Below are 26,198 nucleotides of genomic sequence, written 5' to 3'. Positions count from 1 at the left end.
CTCTATGTCCTCGGGTCCCAGCCCCCGAGCCAGTCTCAGCCATCGCTGGTTTGCCAGAGCTCGATGCCGTGGACAAAGCCAGAGGGTGAGGGCTGGAGAGCTGGTAGGAGCCCTGAGTCGCGATGCTCAGGTACCCCCCCTTTAACGTGCAAGCGGCCGACACAAAGGGAGAAGAGGTGCCACGGACAGGCATCAAATAACAAGCATGATGGGTCGAATGCATAGCACGAAAATAAACGCAAGAGGGGTACACGCCGCTGGGTCTGACCCGAGCGACTTGGGGATGATGCAGCCCGAGGGGCGCCCCCAACAAGGTAAGCTAAAAACATGAGAAAAAGGGATACACGCTGCACGGACGGACCCCCGCGGCCTGGGAATGATGCAGCCCTGAGGGTGCTCCTAGCTGGAAATGAAACTTGAAAGATGTCACCTGATAGTGTTGACGACGAAGGGGTGTTGAAGTAGCAGACGTAGCGGTCTGCGGGAGCCGATCTTCACGAGCCCCCAGGCCCAGGAGCCTCGGGAGGCTCCGGAGGCGCTGGTGGCTCCTCGCGAACCATCTCCATCTCCACCAGGACTATGGAACGCCTGGCCTCTTGAGCCTCCAGGATGCTCCTCATGAGGCGCTGGCGCACCGTAGCCGCGTTCGGCAAGCCATAGGGCATGCGAATGTAGCTGTGGGGCGGGCCTTCGCAGCGCCCCACACGTGAGGGCCAGAAGCGCTCCTGAGAGGCGACTTGGTTGGGCCCTGGGATGTCGATGCAGATGCGCAGCCCGCCATTCTCACCTAGATGGGGAGCTGCGGCGGGTAAGCGGCGGCTGCCACTCATGACTCTTGACTCCTGCAACTCCTGCGTGATCTGACTGACGAACTCCTGAGGGTTTGGCCCTCCTTGCTTTGCTCCTTCCAGAGGGAAACGTGTTCTGAGACACGCCTCCAAGTGGTGCCCAAGCGCCTCCCTCGTGACCTTAGCAAGGTCTGTGGCCCTCCAGGAGGGAGCCCCTGAGCCTTGCTTGAGGAGGGCGTCGGGCGCGCCTCCCTATGCGACAGAAGGAGGTGCCCCCTGAGCAGGTGCGGACCCTGAGGGGCCTGCCTCCTGAGGGGTCAGGCCTGGCGATGTCTTCTTCTTCTTGGGGGTGGTCTCAGTGAGCCTCCCGCTCCCGTGATCTGGGTCTTCAAGTGATGCGGCCTGAAAAGCTTGTTCCAGGGAGCACACCGCGTCCCTTTCTTCACAGGGCACCATGATGACTCCGCCACTTCCTGGCATCTTGAGGACGTTGTAGCCATGATGAGTCACGGCCATGAACTTGGCGAGAGCTGGGTAGCCGAGGATGGCGTTGTACGGCAGGCGAATGTGGGCGACGTCGAAGTCGATGAGCTCGGTGTGGTAGTTGTTGCGTGCCCCGAAGGTGACAGGGAGGCAGACCTGCTCAATTGGAACTGTGGAGCCGTCGGTGGCTCCGGAGAAAGGCTTGGTTGGCTGAAACTGATCGTAAGGCACTTGGAGATTGTTGAACATCTCTACGGACAGGACGTTGAGCCCTGCCCCGCCATCGATGAGGGTCCTGGTGACTTGCACGTTGCTGATGACTGGGGAGCAAAGCATTGGGAGGACTCCGCTGTGGCCGCGCACTTGAGCTGATCCGCTGAGCTGAAGGTGATGGCGCACGCCGACCACCTGAGCGGGCACGTGGCTTCAAGCTTGGGGAGGACTGCATTCACTACACGAGCAAACTGCTTGAAGATGCGTTGAGAGGCTGGGGCTTGAGCTCCGCCCAGGATGCAGGCGATCATGCACGGCTCCTAGAAGCCCCCATCCCCCTCCTCCTGATGATGGTCCTAGTTTCTCCTTGGCTGCGGAGGCAGTGGAGGGAGGCCTGCGTTTCGTTGCGGACGATCCTCGCGAGGTTGATCCCTCCAGTCTCCCTCGCGAGGCTGACCCTGCCAGCGATCCTCGCGAGGTCGGTCGCGCCACCCTTGGCGAGGGCCGTGGTCTTCCCAGCGTCCTGCGTTCATTCCTCCTCCTCGGCCAGAGCCACGATCGTTGCGGTCGGGGCGTCGGCCGACCCTTCCTTCTCGCACGGCTCGGAGCTCTTGGCATTCGTTGGTGTTGTGGGTGTGGAGGTCGTGGTACACACAGTACCATCTGCCCTTGAAAGACTCGGGCTGATCTCTGCCCCGCTTGGTGTCTGGTTCTGCCGCGAGCACGGCAGCCCCCTTGCTCTTCACGTCCTTGGCCTTGGATTTCTTCTCTTCTGGGTCTGCGACTGGCAGCTCAAGGTGGGAAAGGCGCCCTTCCTCAGCCCTGACGCACTTGGTTGCCAGGTTGAATAGCTCCAAGGAAGTGCACAGATCTTCATGCATCGCCAGCTCCTCCTTCATCTTGACGTCACGCACGCCATCGGAGAAGGCTGAGATGATGGCCTCCTCGGTCACCTTGGGAATCTTGAGTCGTGCGTTGTTGAAGCGCTGGATGTACTTTTGCAGGGTCTCCCCTCGTTGTTGCTTGATGCGGCGCATGTAGCTCATGGCAGGTGGCCGGTCGCGAGTACCTTGGAAGTTGGCGATGAAACGGGTGCGCATCCCAGGAGGAGATCGTGCCTGGAGCTAGGTTCAGGAGCCAGGTGCGGGCCCCGTCCTTGAGTGCCATGGGAAACTAGTTCGCCATGACCTTCTCATCTCGGTTGGCGGCTTCAATGCCCAACTCGTAGAGCTGGAGGAACTCCACAGGGTCGGTCGTGCCGTCATAGCGAGGGGGCAGGTCTGGCTTGAAATTACAGGGCCACGCGACGCTGCGCAGCTCGGTCGTGAAGGCGTGGTAGCCCGCTGTGTCCACGGGAGACCTCTGGTGACGAGGAGCTTGGTCTTGCGGGCCCCCATGTGCTGCAGCTGGGAGCAGCGCGGGGTCTTGGCGTGCTGGAATAGGAGCGTGGTCGCGACGGAACGGAGTAGGAAGCACTCGGGCAGTTTCTTGGGGGCGATGAACCTCTTGGCAGCTCCGCTCTGGCTGCGCTGGCGCCGGACGGGGTGGGTTCCGTCAAGGGGCCACGCGCCTTGGGGCCAGGGCGCCTTCCTGGGGGGGAGGTGGCTGAGGCACCCCCGGTGCTTCATTGCCCGCACAGGGCGGGGCGTGGTGCAGCGAGAAGGACGGTGCGGGGGAGCCCCCTGCGACGCGCACGAGCTCGGCGACGCGGTCGAGCCACTCTTCGTAGATGTCGTCGACCGGGCGGTAGCGCAGGAGCTCGTTTGCCGCGATGAGCGCAGCTCGAGCCTCCATGGCCGCACGGGCCGCGCGGGACGAAGAACCAGCCGGGGTGAGCGAGGGAGTAGCAGTGCGGCCGTCTCGCCTCATGGATGGATGCTGGGACGATGCTTGCTGCTCGTTCCCCGTCGGGCCGGTGGCGGCGTTGACGACAGGCGACGGGGAACGGCGGGGGTGGCCGCTGACGGGGGCCGTCTGGGCGACACGGGAAGCAAGAGCGGCTTGGCGCTCAGCGCGGGCCCGACGAGCATCTGACATGGACGCGATGGTGGGTGAAGAACAGGGCGGTGGAAGAAGAATTCCGGCGCACCCCTACCTGGCGCGCCAAATGTCAGATTTCGGGTTCCGGCACACCCTCTAGATTCGAACACTAGGGTGCGCACGGAGATTTCGCCCTCTGCCTACCTGCACCTCACCGCCTTGCTATGATCTAAGCAATCAAAGGAACAACACAAGAGACACATAGTTTATACTGGTTCAGGCCACCATTGTGGTGTAATACCCTACTCCAGTGTGTGATGTGGTGGATTGCCTCTTGAGCTGATGATGAACAATACAAGGAAGAACAGCCTCGCGAGGGTCTGTTCTTGGCTGGTGCGATGAACTACTAGGGGGAGATCAGTCGCTCTCTGGATCGATGCCTCTACCCTGGGAGTGGCTAGTCCTATTTATATGCAGAGGCCCTGGGCCTCTTCCCAAATATTAATCGGGAAGGGCGCCAACAATTGGCCATTTTGAAGGGGAACATCTAGTACACTTATCCTGACTAAAGTTGGTCCTTGCCTGCCAAAGGCTCTGGTGGTGACGCCGGCTTGGGCTCCACGATGACCTCCATCCTGCCGTTCTGCTGGTCTTGGTCTTGTTGCACCGAAATGGACGCCTTTGCTTGATGCTCTCGCCTGCGCTTGCTCCCTTTGCACCAAAGAGGAAAGGAGGACACTGCGCGGGCTGGCGCCCGCCTGGTGCCCTTGGTCGTCATGGCTTGCGTCATGGGCACCTCCTGAGGTACCCTGCCTTGATCTCTCCGCCTCCTCGCGAGCCAGCCTGACGAGGTCGTGCATGAGGAAGCTTCCTATCGTCCGCCCTGCGAGGCTTGGCCCCTCGCGAGGGTCTTGAGCTCGTGCTGATGAAGATGGGCCATGCTAGATCACCCCTTGAGCCACGCCGCAGGCCGCAGGCAGGCAAGTCTAGGGACCCCCGATCCCAGAACGCCGACAACCACAAGCAATGCATTAATAACACATGATAAGTTGTTAAGTGTTATGCAACTAGATTATTGACTCTATTGCAAGTGGGAGACTGTTGGAAATATGCCCTAGAGGCAATAATATTGTATTATTATATTTCCGTTATTCATAATTAAGAGTTTATATTTCATGTTATAACTACTATGATCCTGGAATATGTGATTCAGTGGAAAACTCATAAGCACGTGTGGAATGATAAACAGTCAAACAAATGGTTCCCGGTCCAGCCTCTAGGACTGGCTCAAGTGTTGTTGGTGATCATGTTTTTTGGATCTTAGGATATCATTAGGTGCAATGATAGTCCTAAAACAACATTGAGAGTATGACATTGGAAGAACAATCATATTGAATCGACCCAATCTTGTATGTTATACTTTGTGATCATATCGTCTGAAATCATTTGTTATAAAACAGATTGTAAGCATGTCTAATTTAGTTCCTCGGACCATGAGAGTGTCTCAGTTACTTCCTATCGGACGGTGGACTCTGGGGTTGCTCAAACGTCATCTGTAAAAAGGTGATCATAACGACAACTTTCAAGTCACCGGAAAGTTTGACAAGTGAACGAATAGCTCGAGAGTGGGATTTGCTCCTCCAATGATGGAGAGATATTCTTAGGACCCTCTCGGTGTGACGGCATCCATCATCGTCTGGCCAGACACATGTGACTATGTCACGGGGATGCCGGAACACGTCAACGAGAAAGAAGAACAAAACTGGTAACAGGAGCAACGATATGGTGAGCATGGTGATGACTCTAAAGGATACTGATGACACCGAGTTTTGTAAAGTATCGCAACGCAAATAGAACATCACATGATAACCAAAGTTTCACTTGAATATCATTCGTGTAATCATAGGGACCGATATGGATGTCCACGGTTCCGCTATCGGTCATTGAACAAAGGGGTTCCGATCATGTCTATGGTTATCGAACCAAGGGGTTCACAAGCTTAAGGTAATCACGATCTGCTGAGTGTCAGTAGGACAAGAGTGATGAGAATATACTTTTGGAATTGTTTCATTAATATCCAGAATAGTTTCGAGAGGTTCTGGTAGTGTTTTCGGGTCATCGGAAGGGTTTCGGTGAATATCGGGTAATACTCGGTATTACCGATTAATATATATATATGTGGAACATGTTTTCGGGGATTTTAAATTATACACATAATGCTCAGAAAATGTTTAGAACAAATATATATTTAATTTAATATCAATGGGCCTAATAAGGCCAAGAGGTGGAAGGAAACTTGGGCCGCAAGGGCCCAAGTGGGAAGGGCCCCCCTTTCCTTGTGGGGGCGAATAGGAGTGGGAGGAGTCCTACTCGTCCTCCCCTTAGTTGGGCGCCCCAAGGAGGGTTTCCCTCCTTGGTAGCAGCCCACCCTATCCCCTCTAACCAATATATAGTGGAGGTTTAGTGCCCAATTGAATAACACAAGTTTTGGGTGCCTCTTCTAGTGTTTCTAATCTCCTCCCTCTAATTATCTGGTGACTTCAAGTAAGACCGTTCAAGGGTGGTTGGCGGGATCGTCATCAACGTTTGAGGGACTTCAAGTACGATCTACACTGACTCGTCTACTTTTGCTACACTCCGGAGTCGGTAACGATCGTTGATGACAACCCGTTATGCATCTTCATATTGTTCTTGGGTGATTGTAGGTGCGATTTTTTTGGTTTTCTACTATGTTTCCCAACAGATACATCTTCATCTATATAAACAATAGCAGGACGTAGGGTTTTACCTCCATCAAGAGGGCCCGAACCTGGGTAACCATCGTCTCCTTCGTTCCTATTACCCTCGATCCGAGATCCACAGCTCGGGACTCCCCTAACCTGAGGTCTGCCGGTTTTGACACCGACAACCGGGAGCAACTACAATAGAAAACATGCTTGTGGTAGAAAAATAGAAAAAAATCATCCTGGACAAGTCGGATCGAACATGTATGGTACAAATTTTAGTGGAGACATCCCATTCCACTTACTGGACATTTTGTAGAATACCTCCTTTCGATATGTAGATATGAAACATGACTTTCATAGTAATCACCTCAACTTTCTCATATTCGGTCGTTTTGTCCTCGGCAAAGAAGATTAATTTTCAAATCCTCTGAACATTGATGATACTTAAGTACAATTGTGTATTCAACTAGATCACTAATTACCCAAGAAAATTGAACATGGTGGGCTTAAAACATTTGTCAATATCTATCACAACTTTTGTGTACACATGAAATTTGAGCCATTTCATTCAAGTATATGTCAAACTGGACCACTCCAGACACAAATAGTTGAGCAAGAACCATAGTAGTAGCTTCTCTCTCAAAAAAGAGAACCGCAACAACTCAGATTTTAGCAAACTTAACTACAGAGCATGCCCCAACTCCTCAGATGTTTATGTAATTATGATTGTCTAAACAAACTACCCCGTGCAAAATTAGTTACTAAATGAACAGAAGTGGGGCAAGTAGAAACCTGCATTATCCGAACTAAAAAAGGGCAAGCAGAAACATGCATTATCCAAACTAAAAACCATCCATCATCCAAACTTTTTTGAAAACACATCCTCCATCCAAACACAATAGCTCCTATATGCAGGAACATAGTACTACTTTCCAACAGCAAAAACATCGCAGGAAGTGAAGCAACCAAGATCCAACAATAATCTACACTTATTACAAGCAGAATTAAGCAAAAGAAAAGACACCGGCAAAACAAAAAACATCATTATGGTAACACATGGAAATAAAGACAAGTTGACATACAAAATCATGTTCCGGGGAGCTTAGTAGAACACTATACGTGAGAAAAAATATGATTCGAATGCAATATAATCAGGCTAAATCATCTGGATATTGTTACCACTTAAAAATAATACACTTCCATGATGATACGTGTTTGTCATAGTAGGTCGCGTTTTTTGTCATGCATGTACATCCATGATGATTTTATGACAGAACCAAGATAGTCATACATGTGCTGTCGTAGAAGTGTTCCATGACATTACCAAAATTATCATCATGGAAGTGTCCACTTCCATGACGATAAATCGCGCATCACAGAAGTGCTTTCGTCAAGGGTGACCAACACGTGGCATCCACCGTAACGGAACGCCATTAAGCTATCGGGTCGGGTTTTGGATCTGATAACCCATTAACAGCCCGGACCAATGGGAAATTTCAACGTGTAAATTTCTGATTGGCCGGAGGGAACACCTGTCAGCTCGTCAGTGGGCCAGATGTCGCCCGTCCATTGGAGGAGACATGCCTATAATACGTCGACACGTGGTTGGGCCCAACAGAGGCCCATATAGGTTAAAAGGTTGGCCCAGTCAAAGGCGCGTAGTACTTACTTAGGTACTAGTGGGCCAGTCCAATAACGGCCTGCTTAATAAAGGCCCATTTACGGCCCGAAGTCAGATCTGGCCCGTTAATTGTTCACCAAATATTTGGGCCCAATTACAGCCCAGTGACTTTCGGCCTGTTAGAGGCCCGATGTAGACATGGGCCCATTTTAGGTCGGTGTGACTTTGGGCCTGGGAATGGCCCGTGCTACCCATGGGCCATATATGGTCTGATGGGACATCGGGCCCACTAACGGCCCGTGATAAAGGTGGTAACAGTTAAGCCCAACATGACTTTGGGCCTGTTAAAGGCTTGTCGTATAATTCAGCCCGTTGATACCTGTACTAAGCTTTCGGCCTCTTAAAGGCCCATGATATCAGTGGGCCAACTAAGGCCCGAGATATATTTCGGCCTAGTAACGGCCCATGACCTAACTGGGCCCAAAAAGGCCCGGTCTACATTTTAGCCTGCTGAAGGCCCATCGACGACTAGTGAAAATTGAGGCCCAACATGCATTTCGGCCTGCTAAAGGCCCATGGTTTCATCTAGGTCGTAACAGGCCAGTACAATATTCAGCCTGTTAATGGCCCAACGCTACCTGGGCCAAACTAAGTGCTGGGTCCACAAAAGGCCCAACTAAAATATAGACCGGTGTAGGCCCCAGTCATTCGGGCCCAAGAAAGATGCAGGCCGGCCCAATTGTGGCCCGCTAAAAACCAGGCCCGTTAGAGTCGAATATTTCGGCCCGGTCGACTACATCTGATTTTTTCAGATAGCGAATGATGGCAGTAACTAGTAGGAATTAAGAACATACCTACTCTATACAATAAAGAAATTATGGCATAGTAACTAAGAATAAACCTACACTATACAATAAAGGATTTAAGGTATATTACGTCCACTAGGCATCGAAGTTCGCTACCAGTGATCATAAAGCGCAACGAAGAAGCAGATTACAAAAACTGGGCACCATTGCAGCGTAACAAAATAATACTGAACGATACCACTTCCAAGATAGTTCAAGAAAGGTTAGCCTTGCAGGGGAACTGCTGCGCAAGTTGCTGAGAAAGGCTGTGAGACCGACCTAGCATGTCGGTCATAGCTTCTAGGTGTAGCTATTTAGCGATGAGGTTCTCATTGGTGTTCTCCGCAATCTTTCTTAGAGATAGGACTTCAAGTCGAAGTTGAGTTGCAGAATGCCTTTCTGCTAGAACTTGGGACTGAAGAAGTCAAACTGATTCAGACAACAAATTCTGTGAGCTTGTCTGACTGCTAGTCTCAAGTAACATGAACACTGCATCAAGACAAGACTTTGGGGTTGTCTCGCTATCTTCAAGATGTTTTGCCTTCTTTGCTGCAATATATGTTGGGTTTGTCTCACAGCCTTCAGCAGACTTGTGCATGCCATCAGGTATATCACCCTGAAACAAAGCAGACAGATGACAGGTTTTGCACGTGTATAAACAAAGATGATAACTGTGCTGTCAATTCCATCCAATTTCAAATTAGAAAATAAAGAGTAAGTTCAAAATATCAATAGCATAATTTGGCATTGTTCATAATGCGGGGAGCTTCACCACACTACTGGATTACCATGTCAACATAACAAGCATAGATGAAGGGTAAAGAAAGTCATTGTATCTATTTTGGTTAATGTGCATGGCATGTTGTTCATATCATCAGCCACATCAGTAAGATAAAACAGGAGATGACAAGGTGCAAACGTGGGCTGCTTCACCACACACTGGATTATAGATCCACAAAAACAAGCATACATATAGGGAGTATTGAGTAATGTGCATGGTATGAATAAGGAATTTGGTTTTACAACTAAAACTTAGAACTTACGGTTCTTGCAAACATGCATTTTGGTAGAAACAACAAACTAAACAGCAATAAACAACAAGGAGTATGAGCAAATTAAACAGTAGTTGAGGATAAAGGCTTTAGAAGGACTGGCTTACATTAACAGTTAACACCGGCTCTATAATGCCCTTCTCCATGTCAAGGTAAGGATAACTCAAGAATTTCAGCACAGAATGTTCTTCATAAGCATTGCATGTACTCTACATTTTGCAGAGTGTAATTATAGATATGATAATACTGGAAGGTATAGAGGATAATGAAGATAAGATGCAGATTGATGCTACATAATCAAATACCAATCCCTGGAAGTACAAAAGTTACAGGACAAAATGTACTGACAAGAGCAATTGGCTACACTTCTGCATTGGCATTGTCTGTGTATTCTACTTGTTGGTAAGATTAAATATAGATCTGATCTTTTTTAGTAAATGGTGGCCGAGGGAGATAATATGCAGAATGCTACACAATGAACTAATCCCTCTTCCCATAATACAAGAGTGTTTTGAACACTGGTGTACTGTACAAAACGTTCTTGTATTATGGGACGGAGGGAGTAGCTGTTAATGTAAGTACAGTGATAGACGATGTTTAGTCCTTACAAGAGGACTGCAGAGCTAAACCTCTTCAAAAGCATTGGGTTGATTCTAAATTTATGTAAGAGTCCATACGGATCTTATAATGACCACCAAATGGACGATTATGAGGCTAACATGTGCAATGATGCTACATAATCAAACAACTATGAAAGCAAGTATGGTCATACAGGGCAAGAGGTACTCACAAGAGCAATGCAGTGTGCAGCATAGTTGCGAGATTCTGTGGTACCTTGAGAATGAATGTTTTTCTGCTAACAGTTTTCGTACAAGTGAGACATTAAGGCAAATACAGAAATGTAGTTCAAATTGTGATGTGATATCATAGACGGTACCTTATGCTGCAGCCGAGACCAATGTGTAACAAGATTATTCTAGTCATCGTCGGATAAATGTAGCACCGGACACTTTACAGAAATTTTGTTTAGAGGCTTGCCATCGAAGTGCGCTTGCCTCAGGTAGGAACGATACTTCATCAATGAGTGCTTGAAAAGCGCAACCAACCCTTGCTCGTCTTCACTATCCAGTTTGCTCCTCGCCTATTTAAAAGAATTAAATCTTGTGTCTTCTGTCAGCAGAAACATATGCAGTAATGACCATGAATAGCATTAGTACATTACTTACGCGTAAGTTGAGGAGGAAGACTGGAAATTGTTATGTGTCTGCAGTATAATCTTTCCATGAAGGAAAGATGCACACAAAGTTCCTGACAACAATATAAGCTTCGTCTTCTAAACTGGGAAGAAATGGAACAAGGGTCCTATTTGCTGCAATTGAGGATCTCTCTGGTTTGAAAAGGGATTTGGCAACTGGATTTGGTGTACTCTTTGCTGGAATGGGGGTTTTGCATCATAGAGCTGGTGCTATGTCAACTGGCATAATCATACTGTTTGCTGCAGTTGGGGTCTACTGAGTTGGGGCATCAGAAATGACCAGGGTAGTAGGGCTAGAGTCTGCTAGAGTTGGGGTGTTTTGTGGGTCAGGTGATATTGCAACTACACCTAATGGGCTATTTGATTTATCAGGTGCCACTATCTTTTCCAAATACTTTGCTTGTGCACCTCCACGATCAGCAATCGCCCTCTTCCTTTTGAACGTCTGATACACAAGAATAGCATTTGAATGGATAAATATGGTATGATGATAGGTGGAATATGTACTGACTACTGAAAATGGATAGGCAGGGCGTATTCACATACATGATCTGTAAACTAAGCTAATGGCAGTTCAACAAAGTAGAAGCAATGCAAAGCATCAGTTGCAAGATATGTGCGACCAATGTAACCTTGGAAAGTTAGAACAAGCACCTTGATGGGTGAATAATATAGGGCATCTTCCTCTGAATCCTCCACTAGGGAGCTACATTGACTTAGGTCTCCCTCTAGCTCAGAATCACTGTTAGGATCATATTCTGAGCATGAATCTATAGGTGGAGAGAGTTTGCATTGCATTGCATCCAAACTTGAATTCAGTCCCTTAATGCCAAGTTTGACAGCCATGGCATTGTTCTACTTTATTCTTTTCATGCGCGCAAGCTCATAATCATTATGATGTTGTTCAGAATCTGAGATTCATGAAAACATAAAAAGTAATCAGATTATCTATGGAATGCATTGCGGATTCAAATTTAAGAGTGTCTCCCTATAAACCCCTGCATATGCAAAGTTCACCCCCCAACCGTGCTGACCAGACCACACACAGAAATACAAACCCCTTATGTCTCTATAACAGGAAGACACACATTTCAAAACTGAAGCAGGAACATTAGAATCATATGAAATTCGTATTTGTACAAATAAACTAAGGAATTGTGAGTGGCATAATGTTTAGCTTCAAGGGTAGAGTGTTGGTAGTGCAACACAAAGCAAGTAGGCAGATTGTATTCCATGTAAAAGATTGAAACCTATGTAAAGGCTGGAAATGACACTTTCTTTCTATACAATGCAGTGTTCGTTGCCCACACACGATGGAAGAGATCACATAGAGAAATACTATTCACTCATGTCTACGGTTCCAGTATTTAGAAATAGGGTGGTCCACCCTAAAACAATATTGACAACAAATATGACAAGGCAAGCATAGATGTAGTGAATCAATCATTTACTTGTGAACTTACTAGGACAAGTATGCAGAATTGTAATAGCAGTAAGAGACCATCCAAAATCTTAATCAAGAAGTTTGTCAAGCACTTATTGTTTGCAACTAATCAACGTGAATAATTGGATATTATATCGAATGAGTAAGAAAGACAAGTAAAATTGTCAACAAACCTAGCTTGCAGTACTATTCTGGGTCAATGTCACTACGACCAACAATCCAAAATGACTAGTGTATGTTTTGAGGGCCGGAATTTTGAAAACCCTGTGAACTTTAGAGGTACTAAAGGTTACCGAAATACATCTAAACCATTAAGTGTAGGTATCACTGAGCACACAACAAACCCTAATGACAGTCCTGCATAATGAGTAATGAATCAATTAGAAAATGGGTGATGAGGAGTGGCTGCTGAGTGTTGAGGATGAATCTCGGGATAAATTGGGTTGGCTTGGTGGGTATTGCACGCCTGAGCCCTGAACAGACTGGGAAGGTAGGCACGGCGGCGCGCCCGGGCAGCGGTGACGCTATTGGGCGAGTGGCCCCTGACCTCCTGTTAGTCCGGCGTCTCCTCCTAGAGTCATGTCGTCCGGGGATGGCAAGTCGCCGGTGAGGCAGGCGGCTGGGGGCGAGTAGAGATCGGAAGCATGCAGCAGAACAGAGGGGAATCGGGGCCTGGGATGACCCAAAATCCCAGGGTGGGCCGGCCCACCGTGGGCACCCTGTAGAGATACACACTCGAGCGGCGAACATGCATTTTTGAAACTAATTTAGGAACATTTAGCTGACCAATTAAATGGCTCTGTTTTAGTAATATCATATTCGTATTTGAACAACTAAGCTTGTTTAGCTTGATGGGTGGAGCAGTGCTATTATGACACGAAGCATGTATTATGATCGTAAAATGATCATAAAAGGGGGAAACTCTAAGCATATTGTTTTGGCAAAAGAGGATTTCCCCTCCGATTTCTATTAAAGAAACCACCACGGAACCAATATGATCAATTAAACTGTATTATGACTGTGCCATGGTAGATTTGAAGCTGCAAATCGGAGAAATGATATTTAGCATCCATTATTTGCTTCGAACTAAGAACTAAATTCTAAGAGCTGAAAAGAAAGTAGAGTAACAAAGTTAAGATCTATTTTCTGGTTGAGATCAAAAAGTTGGGGGTGCGATGGCTGTCGGTGGTGTTGAAGCAGATCTGCGATGGTAGACGGGTGCATCGGGGGATAAGTCTTGTTGCGGTCGAAGAGAAGGTCGTGTGAGCGGCCCTGGCAAAGAGGACGACGGCACTGATGAAGCGAGAGGACCCGATGCAAGGCTATTGGTCTATCGCCGTGGATGAGAAACGTCCATCTCTAGCAGTGGACGACGCGGTCTTGGTAGGCGCTCCAGCATGGTGGAGGACGGTGGCGATGGATGTGGTGGAGGACGGCGGCGATGGATGGGGTGGAGGACGGCGGCGATGGATGGGGTGGCGGACGGAGGCTGGTGTGGGGATGGTGTTCTAGCATGGACGGTGTATGAATGGGAAAATGGAGGGAGAGGTATGGGGAACCATGTTTTTGGGATGCACCTGTCTGAAATATGGGAAAGTTACGAACTTAGCCCCCGTTTAAAATTTGGACATCTTGTCGGTTGGGGATGGGACGGTAATCTCGCATCTCGCCAATATTTGCCCAGAGCGATTTCGGGCAACGAGAGGGTGGTTGGCGCCCATGGTTGGCGCCCATGGTGTATGAATGGGGCTGATAGGTAGTGCGGTTGTGTCACGTGTGAGTGAAGTTACAAACCTGCCCCTATTGAAAATATTTGCCTACATCGATTTCGGCTGAGTCGAGTTTGTTTTACCGCCCACCGTGTATGAATGGGGAAATGGAGGGAGAAACAGAGGTCTTTCGGACGAGCTTGAATAAAATGTGTTTTGCTGCCCATGTTTGGCGCCCACTGTGTAGGAATGGGCTCAGAGGCGGTCGTGTCACGTCTAATTGAAGTTACTAACCTACCCCTATTTAGAGCAGATCGGGCCGATGGATTGTCTGTGTAATGGGTATACAGTAATTTCCATCTCCCAAACACTTGGCTTCGGGCAACCGGCGTGGGAGTGGACATTTTGCCGCTTCTTTCGAATTTTGGGACAATAAGCATCCACATTTACCGTGGCAACTAAATTTGAATCCATTTTGTATTCCTATACGAATCTTTATAAATCATTCTATGTGTTTTTATATATCTTCAAAAGGACGATAAAGATGTATTCCACTGTCATATATGAATATGGTTTACAAATGCCGATACTCAAATTCAGAAGCTAGAATCCAGTTTAAGGTGAATTCGAATATTTGGAACACTTCATGTCCAACTCAAATGTCACACACAGCATAATGTGTACTCCCATTTAGATATGTACACAAGCGATGTATCAAGATTCAAATACCGAGTCAATCAACCAAGAATGTACAGAACTAACATATTATAAACACTTATAGAGTATATGGATCAATAATATCAACTAACATACATAAGCCAGGCCGCTGTACTTTTTTTGCTACAACAGCATCCTTTTTTTAGCCAAGCTACTACAACATCTTGGCCCTTTCTGATGCGTGCCACTTATGGTCCATCTATACTACTATTATTGTTGAGTGCACATTCAGCCCGATTGGCATATTTGTAGGTCTGGCACAACAATCAAAATAAAATGTCTCCGAGTCTTATCAATTAATACAGACTTGTGCTCAAATAAAATTACAAACCAAAAAAAACAATTATTACATGATCCCTAAAACAAATGGTTTGATTGATTACATGAACAAACAACACAAAGGTTATTCAATGATGGAAAGAACATTTCACCTATGATTTACCAAGTGGGAATTTAATTTCCTTTTTTCCTTCAGGACCTTAACAATGTGGTCAATCTCAGCTTGCTTTGTTCTAAAATCCACCAGAATTTAATGATTGTCTTGAGTACTGTTTGTGATTGTGTTGTTTGCTTCCTCAACATGTCAACTTCATCTCTAAGTGCAGAAGCAGAATCTCTTTCTACCACTAGTTTAGCCTCTAGAGCATCAGCAGTTGGCAATTCATAATGCATGATTGGGCTAGTGCCACTGCTGTGGGATGATACAACGTCCATGGGGACCTCACTCTTTGATATTGGGCTAACCTGTTTTGCCATTAAAGTTCCGATTGGATTCAGAAAAGTTGAAGTTAGCAAAACATCTCAACTGGGAGTTATAACAGCAAACCAGTTAAACAAACAAGGAATTGAAGAGTTTCAATTGGATGCTGACAAGTAGTTATTAACATCATTGTAACCCGTTGTTGCAGCAGCAAAGCAGTTAAACAAACAAGTAGCTATTTAAGTTCAGGCAAACAGGTAATTCTTAATAGTAAGTATCAAACACATAGATAGGTGCGGTCTATAATAGGATTAACAGGTTGTGGCATTATGTAATCAGTAGCAAACTAAATTAAGCCAAGCAATGTAATTGAACAATTTTGCAATAAGTGGCTAATTAAAATTTTGAGAAGCAGGTAACTGAACTTACGCTAGTTCTTTGTACAGGCACACTGCAACTTCTTTTTTGCTTACAAGGTTGTACGAAGGAGTGCATGGCATCATTTGCTTGGATATGCAGTCCCAATACTTCTTTATTCCCACACTGCATTGGTAAGTCAAATGGTTAATCTGGTAAGATGGTGCGTCCTTGATATGTTATATGAGGACGTGTAGTCAGACTAGTTGTAGCCACACACATTGCACTGGCTTTTACTGTATATTTCATGTGATTACTTTTGGCATATCGAGATCTAAGCAATCTACAATAGGATGAAAAGACTGGCATCCTTCACATTATTGGCAAACTCAGTTCATAGAAACAAGCAATTCAACCATTATGTGGGTAAATCGAAAGCGCCACTGGAATATTTTTCACTACCCCAATCATACACGCAAAAAGGGGTGACGCCACCATAGGGGCTGGTATGGGCAGCCGCCTCGGGTGGCTGGAAACTGTGCACCTAGTTTGAGTCGTCCAGGTTGGCCCAGGCTAGTTTTGTTCGTCCCAACGCACGAGCAAGCAATGTAAAAAATGAAGAAAAATGTTTCAATTTGGATGCGCCAATAACATAAGTGCAAGGCAGGCCCTATAGCAGGCTCGTGGCCCAAACGAGCGCCTCCCATATTGATCGACAGCAGGAAAAATCCCTATTCATTCGCTCCAGCCTCCAGTCTGGTTTTCTCCTAACCTAGCCGCCGCTGGACAGATCGACACAGCACTTCCTCGCGCACTCGTTGGAGGGCGGTCACCGGGCTTCAAGCGAACGGAAGGACAAGAAGATGAAGATCCAACCCTGGGTGTAGCCTGCGCCAGAGGCAACGGCGGCAGCACGGGCATGGCATCGAGCTTGAGAAAACGGACAGTCGCAGCTTGCAAAATTAGCATATGCAACAAGCAGGTACATCACATCCCTGATTATATCTAATTCAACTCTTCAATTTCTGGCCAATAGTTAAACCTGACGGTGTTGTAAAACTGCTTGTATGTAAGGAATCTATGAGAAAATGAAACCAATTTCTATTATTTTATAAATCCCCCAATTAATACTGAACTGACCGGATCTGATGTACCTAATCAAGTTTCCGGTGCAAACATACAAGCTCATGTTGTTCTTGAGCCTAAAGTGTCTAATGAACAGACTGCTAATGAAGGATTTGATGCAAACATTTATATGCTCCTGGTGATGAACATATAGTGTCTAATGAGGGATCTAATGCAAGCATTTTGCAAGCTCATTGAAGGATTTAATGTCTAATGATGATCTGCTATGTTGAGAGAGACATAGAGATTTGCAGGCATTAATGACAAGCAAATTATAGTGCATTTTCATAGCTTGAGGAAACATCGAGGCCATCTACCAGAAAGTCCTCGCATCATGACAACATAGCATAAATACTTTTCTAATCCGTTGTTTGAAACTATTGGCATACTTGTGCAGGATAGATATATTGATATGCAGTTTGCGCACTGGTTATAGGTGCAATTACACTTTGATATTTTCAGCCAGAGAGAGAATAATTCAAGCAGGTACAGACCATGTTTGTAGTCCTTGTACACCATGTTGCATTTTGTGTTTTTTGGTGCTTGCATCATTTAGTGTTTATAATCTGAACTACTTTGGATCATTAGCTGGTTTTCAAAGTGCATGTAGCTTTGCATTTCTCAAGTTATGTTGATTTCCGGAGTGCAAGTGCCTTCGTATTTTTTAAGTTAAATGTTTGCCCCTGGTAACTTGAATTCATGGATTCTCCACTGCACACAAATCATACATGAATGCCAGTATGAATTAAATGAAATGCAGGGGCTTACGCTAGCTCGTTGTATAGGCTCACTGCAGCTCTGCTTGTGCTTGGGATGTTCCATGTACAAGTCCATGTTACCACTTGCTTGGATGTGCAGGCCTTGTGCTCCTTGCATCCCCCTCTGCATTTTTGACACGGCGAATGGTTGATCAAATAATAGGGATCGACCTTGATGTTGTACCAGAGGACAGATACTTACAAGGTTATACGGGTGTGTAGGATGTGTACCAGATCCCGTAGCGCCGTCATGCTTCGCTAAAAAATGGATTTGCTTGTTTCAGATGATATCTCCAGAAGAAATAAGAATTAAAGGCAGAGTTGCATAGGCGTGTAAGCTAAGAGAGCAGTGAAAGGATATCCAAACATCGTCGGAACAGTGCACAAGGGAGTGATGTGTGGATTCCTAGTTCGGGCCGGCATTTGGGCATGCTCGCCTAGCTAGAGTGCGGGTCACTTCAGAGCCGTTGAGGGTGATGCGCTAGCATTGGCTGGCCGTGCACGGATGCAGATCTTGAGTGGTAGTGGAGCACTACAATGCTTGGACGAGACCGTTGGTGAAGCCCCAACAGTCTCGGGGGCGGAGGTGCGACGATGTGCTCCATGAAGTAGCCCCGGTGAGCTGGGAGACGGTATCGGTGAAGCGCACCTGATGCGGTGGAAGTCGGTGTCTATGAGGCACGTCGGTTGCGGCGGCCGACGTTGTCGGTGGACCACCCGGTGCGGTGGATGAGGGCGTAGATGAGGTAGCTCCGGTGCGGTGGTGAAGCGCGACCGTCGTCTTCATCGTCGTCGTCCGGCACAGAGGTGGGGAAAGAGACGAGACGAGGGGCGATTCGAACTTTTCTTGGATTCGCGGCGAATTAGGGATTTGAGCAATCTGGGCGCGGAAGGGGACGGTGGAGAAGGGAGATTTTGCAGGGCTGGAATTGGGGCCGCTAGATATTTCAATCAGAAACGTGGAAGTGTGAACTTATTTTGTCGTCGTCCTTTTTTGGGGGGGAGAGGGGGTGGTTGGGTGCTACGCGTCCATCCAACACACGCGACCACCACGACAAGACCCTGGTCTACCTGGTGCGCCTACATTTGAGAATGCAAATGAATCTTCTTTCATTTGCAAACGAAACTGTATGTATTACCATGCCCGTGTTTTCCTTGCAATAATTAGTCATTCGAAACGAGATATTCCCTCCGTTCACTTTTGTAAGTTGTTTCAGACAACTTAAAATGAACTATTTTGCACATTGTCTGAAATGTCTTCAAGGTCTTACAAAAGTGAACAGAGGGAGTAATATAAAATAATTAATGAGGAGTTATTTGAAAAAAAATCAAAAAGGTATCCACGGTATCCACGCTAACGTGGATTAGAGTGTGTGTCACATAATTAGTTATTTGAATTAGAGTGTGTATCACGTAGCGATCTCCAATTCTAACGTGGATTTCACATTTCACTGTATCCATGCTACTTTTTTTTAATACAAATTCATATGTATATGATGAACACCATGGTAGTGAGAAAACTTATGGATAGAGTCAAACATATGACCTACAAAATAGCACAACAAATCGAGTCAATGTCAACTTTTCGAAACCTAGTATGACACGAATTTGAAATAATTACCCATATGCATGGTCCTCAGTTCAAATCTTACAATGTACACCAAACTGAAACATCGATATTAAGTCTCGTACTATCTACATTCAAATGTTGTTTTTAGCACCCCCCCCCACGCGCACACACGCTACATACTTCATGTATCGGTCAATCTTCCTCTCCTAACCACCTTAGGAAGCTATCAATTTCCAACACACGTTCATTCTTTCTCTCCATGTTTCGATCTCTAACTCTCTCAACTACACAACCCCCTTTTTCCACTCTGTTACCAAATGTATTTACCTCACACACCCGCCATTGCACCCCATGCCAAGCTCTCTCTCTCTCTCCCTCTCCCTCTCACCCTCTCGCTCTAAATTAATACATACATTGCCTATCTAGCCCCCCCAATCTCTCATGCGCACGCACGCACGATGTCTATCTAGGTCACTCCCTCGAGACTATCTCACTCTTTCTTCCGCACGGCGGGCCACACTCGCTCAATCTTGCTCTCTTTATCTGAGTCTCTTTAAACCTTGTTTTCTTTCACACACAAATGATATATCTCCCTGTTCGGGCCTCAATCGACACACTCTATACTCTCTCATGTAGATTGTCTATCTAGGTCAGTCCATCCAAGCCGCCCCCACTCTTTCGACCTCATGGCGGGCCACGCTTGCTCAATCTCTCTCTCTCTATCTCTCTCTCTATCTCTCTCTCTCTCTTTGTATGTCTCTATTGACCTCGCTCTTTCTCGGACAAAAACGATATATCACCATGTTTGAGCCCAATTCGACCTATTCACATTGTGTACTCTCTCACACACATTGTCTATCTAGGTCACTCTCTCCAACTAGTCTCACTCTTTCGATCGCACGGCGACCCTATGTGATCGATTGACCTTGCTTCCTCCCATGCACAAAATATATCTACACGTCTGTGACTGGATCATCTCTCAAGCTCTATCTTACAGCCCTCACCCTTGCCAAAAGCTCAATCGGACAATATCTCTCCAGAGCATATATATTTGTTCAATGAATGTCGGACCACACTCACTTTGTCTCTCTATCTATATGTCTCTCGATTGACCTCACTTTCTCACACCTTATATTCCATGCATTAATTGAAGCTACCTCTCCATCCCTCGCAAAGCCGGAGCTATTTACATTGCGAGGGGCACTCCAACCTTGGATTAATTTGTGTAGGCATTTATTCCGGTAGGTTTAGATTATATTTTCGTAGCATTCGGCCCACAACTACACCAAACACCATTGCAACCCCTGCAACTCCCCTAGTTTATTTCCCTATGGCTCGGTTATCACTCTCTCGCACGTCCTTTCTCGCCTTCAACGTTGCACCATGGAATTATTGCAAAAAACTCTGTTGTTCTCTTTAATTATTATAAATAAGCTACAAAACTACATACCGATAGTCCACTTGGAATGGAACAAATTTCGTCCCACAAATTAAAGTGCTACAAACTACACACCAAGGGGCCCGCATGTCATGAAACAAATTTGGATCCATATACAAATTAAAAAATAAAGGACGAGGATCGAACATGCGACCAGGGCCTTCAAGCCGCACGTCAATAGGCAACATACGTAGAATAGCAATGTTTGTTGTACAACCCTTTGTTCACATAATGTTTTTATATTACCACAGCCTATTTAATGGATAACATGTAATATTATTTTTAGTACTATTCGCCTTCACTTACTGGTGGGTTCCATGTGTGCTCTCTCTCTCTCTCCTCCCCTTCTGTGTTTAGACGCACGGGCAAACACGAAGAACTCGCGGGCGATGTTGCCGTTGACCATATCTGGACGCATTCACAAGTTATGGCACCATTTTCACGTACTAGCAGCACTAGTCAGTGTGTACGTGCAATGCACGTTAATTTGGAAGTATATTAAGTGCATGCGATATTAAGTAGGATATTATTTGCGTGTTATTATGTGATTAGCACTATTTTTGGCATGAAATTAACTGCACGCTAAACGGGTTGAGCGCTCGACATTGAAGCGGTCTAGGTTGTTGGATGACAAGGAATACATGTGGCTTGATGATGTTTTATATTTAATTTGATACGGCTCTAGCAGAACATTCAATCGATCAAACCATAGATTTCGTTCAGTCTGACTCCGACTTTAAATTATACGATGATCGATATAAAATAAACGTAAATGATAAACGTTCGGATTTTAACCATGGCAATCCGAACGTTTTTCATGGCAAATTAAGATTGCACGGCGGCGGCGGGGGCGTCTTGCGGTGGGAAGCGGATCCTCTGTCGTGCTCTGTGTGTCGTCGGGCCACTCACTGATGGCGACGGTGGCGTCTTGCGCCGTTGTTGGCGTACTCCTAGACGTTGGCCTAGCTTCAAGGAAGGCCAAAATGTTCTGGACTTTGGAGCGAGTCAACTGGCGGGAGGAGGCGACTAGCGTTGGTGCAAGAAAGCGGTCGACGACGGCCATCCATGCCGCTGAGGGGGGCACTGGCACCCGCGTGGGGACAGGCGCTGTCAATAGCGTGGCGGATACATTCGTGTGCACGGGCACCGACATGGGCGCACACGTCAGTGCACGCGCAAGCACATGCACTGGCAGGTGCACGGGCACTAGCACTGGCGTGCGCGTCAGTGCACGCGCAGGCGCACGCGCTGGCAGGTGCACGGGCGCGTGAAAGTCGGCGGGGACCTCATGGAACCCCATGGCATCAAGCTCGGCGACAATGTGCGGCTCCCAGCCCATCAATGCCATGAGGATGGGCGCTGGCGCAGTCGGGGCAACGGGAGCCGGAACGGGAGCGGGGATAGGCGCGGTGTCTTCCCGCAAGGCCAGTTCAAGCTCGTCCCAAAGCGCCTTATGTTCTTGAGACTCCGGTTGGGTGTCTTCCTCAGGAAACTGGAAGACTAAGGGTAGACCATCGTGATGCGGCATGGCGTACGTTTAGGTCAGGCTAGTTGGAGATAGACGACAGGAGAATCAGAGAGGAAGAGAGAAGATTGTAGCGATACCGGGTAGTGCGGGGTTGATTTTAAACTGCGGCTCCGACGACATTAAAAGTGGGAGGAGTTGGGACGAAGGTGGGCAGCGGAGCCTGGTCAAAGGGCTCGCCTCCCGGTGAGCCTGCACAGCGGTCTACTCGCACGCCTCCCTGTCAGCCGGCCCAGCGGTCTGCTCGCACGCCTCCCGTCGACTCACACGCTTGCTCGGACAGCACCTGCCAATGAGAAGCGGGACTCATGGCGGCACGTAAACACCCACGGTTTTAATAGTGAAAGTGTTTGCCTTAACGTGACAGGTCTTTGTTCCAGAATACCTTGGCTCTTCATTTGTGCAACTTGTCATAAACAGCTTGTCTCAAATTGAAGAAACAAATTATGAAGTAATATTTGTGCCATATCACGAGACCATGCTTAGTTTCAAGAATTTATGGTCACTTTAGGATTTTCTGAAATTTAAGATCCAGGATTCGAAACAATATCATAACCTGCATCATGTACTAAATTTTCAAGCCATACATCTATCCTCTTGTATTTCTTAAGAAAGGATTTGGTCAAACATTTTGCTTAGTTAGACTTTAGACAAGTTATATATGCAGAGTAAAAGGATAATCCATCTGTACCAGTGCATTACCTGATATATTAACTCAAGTACTGGGCACGAACAAACGGGCTCAATTATGTGCTCATCCTGGTGTAGTAGTAGTAGTACTAGGCAATGCAGTTGACGGGTGACCTTGGCGAGCGGCGGCCGAGGGAATTGAACCGTGCTCGGCACGGTAGGTAACATTGTCTAGTTACTAAAGCATCCCTCCATTGTTCATCGGAGGTCATTATGGACCGGGGACATGAGGGGAATTTCCTAGGGCTGGAATTCTAGCCGCCATATATTTCGACTCGAAATGCTGAGGCTCGACTGGTTGGGGTTGCCTAATGTGCGTACGACGCACGCCACCAAAAGGACACGAGCCCGGTTTTTACTTTTTTTAATTTTTTAGGATCAACACGAGCCAAGGTCTGGCTGGTACGCCGTTGGGTCCTACCATTCGAGAATACGAAAGGAACCTTTTAAATTGCCGAACGAATCTATGTGTATTACAATGCACGTATTTCCCTTGCAAATACTAATCTCAACGTGGTAATTTATTTATGACGAGTTGTTGAATTAGAGTGAGTTTGTGATTTAGTGATCTCAACGTGGATTTCATATTTCATGGTATCGCTAGTAAGTTTTTAAATGCAAATTCAAATTTAAAAGATGAACAATATAGAGGTGAGAAAACTTTGTATGTATCAAGCATATGACCACACACACACACAGAGACACACACGCACGAACACAACAACAATCCAATAATTATAGTGCATCTATTTTTCCAAACCATGCATGTATGACACGGATTCAAAAATACTCCTTCTATTCCTAAATATTAGTCTTTTAGAGATTTCAACAAGTGACTACATACGGAGCAAAATGAGTGAATCTAGACTCTAAAATATGTCTATATACATCTGTATGTGCCAGTCCATTTGAAATCTCTAAAAAGACTAATATTTAGGAACGAAGGGAGTAAAATGTAAGACATGCATGGTCCTCAGTTCAATATTTAAAATGAACATGAAACTGAAACATGAATATTAAGTCTAGTACTACATTACATGCAAATGTTGTGTTTAGGCAGAACTATGATTGTCGGGGGTCAACCCCTTGACCTTAGATAAAATTGTGAAGCTTTGTTTAGGATTGTTTAGATTATATTTGTCCCCACCCTCCCAACCACCGATTGGTTGTGCACCCCCCACCCCTCCTCACCGGGAGAGTATCATGTGCCTCCATACCTTAGATGCTATATGCCGATACGAGTTGCTTGGAGCTTGTAGATCTGAGATATGGCAGCTCACATGATGTCTTAATATTTTTACAGGAAACCTTGATGAGTTTGAGAATTGCACAAAATTTGTACAAAAACTACTCAGATGCCCTTGGATCCCATATCCAACGACCTCGAAGCTCGTATCACCGTAGCATCTAAGATGAAGGAGGACATCATATTCTCCTATATGTAAGAATATCATGTCCTACCACACCTAAGATGCTTTGGTGACACAAGCTCTTCGGAGCCGTTGGATTTGTGACCCAACACCTCCTCGGTGGTAAAAATGGTTTTTTGCAGAAAAGCCCCCAAAGAGTTCGGCCACTGCTTACAAGCACAAATACTGCTCAGATGCCATTGGATCTTAGATCAAACAACCTCAAAGCTCGTATCACCGTAGCATCCAAGCTGTGATAACACCTTATGTTTCTCGCACGGGAGAATATGAGGTGCTCCTGCACCGTAGATTCTATGGTAATACGAGTTCATGGAGATCTAATGGTCCATGGTAGGAGGTTTGGATGTTTTTGCAATATACGACTGAGAGAGTTTGGGAAATGCACAGAAAGTACAAGTACTACACATGTGCCATCTGATCACTGATCATACGACCTAGATGCTCATATCACCGTAGCGGGTAATTAAGCTACAGGGAGCACCTAATATGAGAAACGGGGAGCCGTTGGATCCAAGATGCAGCGGCACACACGAGGCGTGAATGTTTTATTTGCAAAAAAACTTTGGAGAGTTTGGAAATTGCGCATAATTATAAAGACTACTTCCAATGGTGTAAAAACTCGTATCACCATAGCATCTAAGTTGCGGGGTGGATGTGATATTCTAGGTCGCTGTCATTTTTGTTCGTAAACTTGCAAAATACGTATAACTCGTGTCATTACTTGTCTAACCGCATAGTGTTTGTTCAAAAAAACCATCCTACACTGAAATATCGGAACAACACACAGGGGTCCCACTTGTCATTAATCAAATTTGGACCTAAAACTAACAAATCTGAAAGACGAGATTCGAACTGGCAACCTGGACTACAAAGCGTAAGTCGATAGCCTGAAACAACAACGGTTGTTGGCTTTGTCCCATAACTTGATTTTATAAAGTATTGCGTTGAGTAGAGTAGAGGGAGTGCCTCGTCAACACGTGCATGGCCGTTGACTCACTTACTGGTGGGACCCGAGTCTGCGATCTCTCTCTTCTCTCCATCGTCTAACCTTTGCACGGGCACACACGAAGACCGGCGCTAGCTTGCCGTCGTGTTATTACAACTAAAAAAAGCTTGGAAAATAGAAGAATCGCCTAGAACAAGAGACGTTGTGGCTGGTCGATATGGAGCTAACCACATCTATCCTCCGTGCCACGTTAGCATGATGAAGTTGTGTGGCTAGTGGGGTGTTTTCGACTGACTAGTTGGGTCCCTAGGTCGAACCATAGGTATATTTTTACACACACATTTTTCCTCCGTGCCGAGACATGGCACACCCTACCGCGCGGTTTCGGGGTCCTCCCGGGTGGTGCACTGTCATGCTCAATATGTGATACTATCCTAAAGAGACTCAAAGGTCCCACCAAGGATAGAACCGCATATTGAAACGCTTTTGCAAGGTGGATATCATTACATCAACATTACATAATAGATGGGGATACATACAAAAGGCATACAATGCCACACGAATACAACATCACAATACATAATAGCATCATCCGACTACGGATGAAACACAAACAGAAACTCAAACGACATCCACCATGCTAGCCCAGGCTGCCGACCTGGAACCTATCCCCTGATCGAAGAAGAAGAAGAAGAAGCACTCCAAACAAGTAAACATCGCTCTCGCGTCATGATCATCGCATAACCTGTACCTGCAACTATTGTTGTAGTAATCTGTGAGCCACGAGGACTCAGCAATCCCATTACCATGGGTATCAAGACTAGCA

General features: G+C 46.5%; 1 long non-coding RNA gene across 1 annotated transcript; it reads right to left on the bottom strand.

Annotated features, from left to right (window-relative positions):
* Nucleotides 1–15,515: 15,515 nt before the first annotated feature.
* On the bottom strand, nt 15,516–17,842 carry LOC119306923. The gene is made up of 3 exons (XR_005149078.1): nt 17,784–17,842; nt 15,963–16,076; nt 15,516–15,577 (listed from the first exon to the last, which is right to left on the bottom strand). It is a non-coding gene; the product is annotated as an uncharacterized LOC119306923 (long non-coding RNA).
* Nucleotides 17,843–26,198: the final 8,356 nt, after the last annotated feature.

The sequence above is a fragment of the Triticum dicoccoides genome, chromosome 5B, assembly GCF_002162155.2.
Source record: "Triticum dicoccoides isolate Atlit2015 ecotype Zavitan chromosome 5B, WEW_v2.0, whole genome shotgun sequence".
Classification (NCBI taxonomy): domain Eukaryota; kingdom Viridiplantae; phylum Streptophyta; class Magnoliopsida; order Poales; family Poaceae; genus Triticum; species Triticum dicoccoides.
The sequence above is the reverse complement of the archived record's forward strand: the minus strand, read 5'-3'. Positions and strand labels throughout refer to the sequence as shown.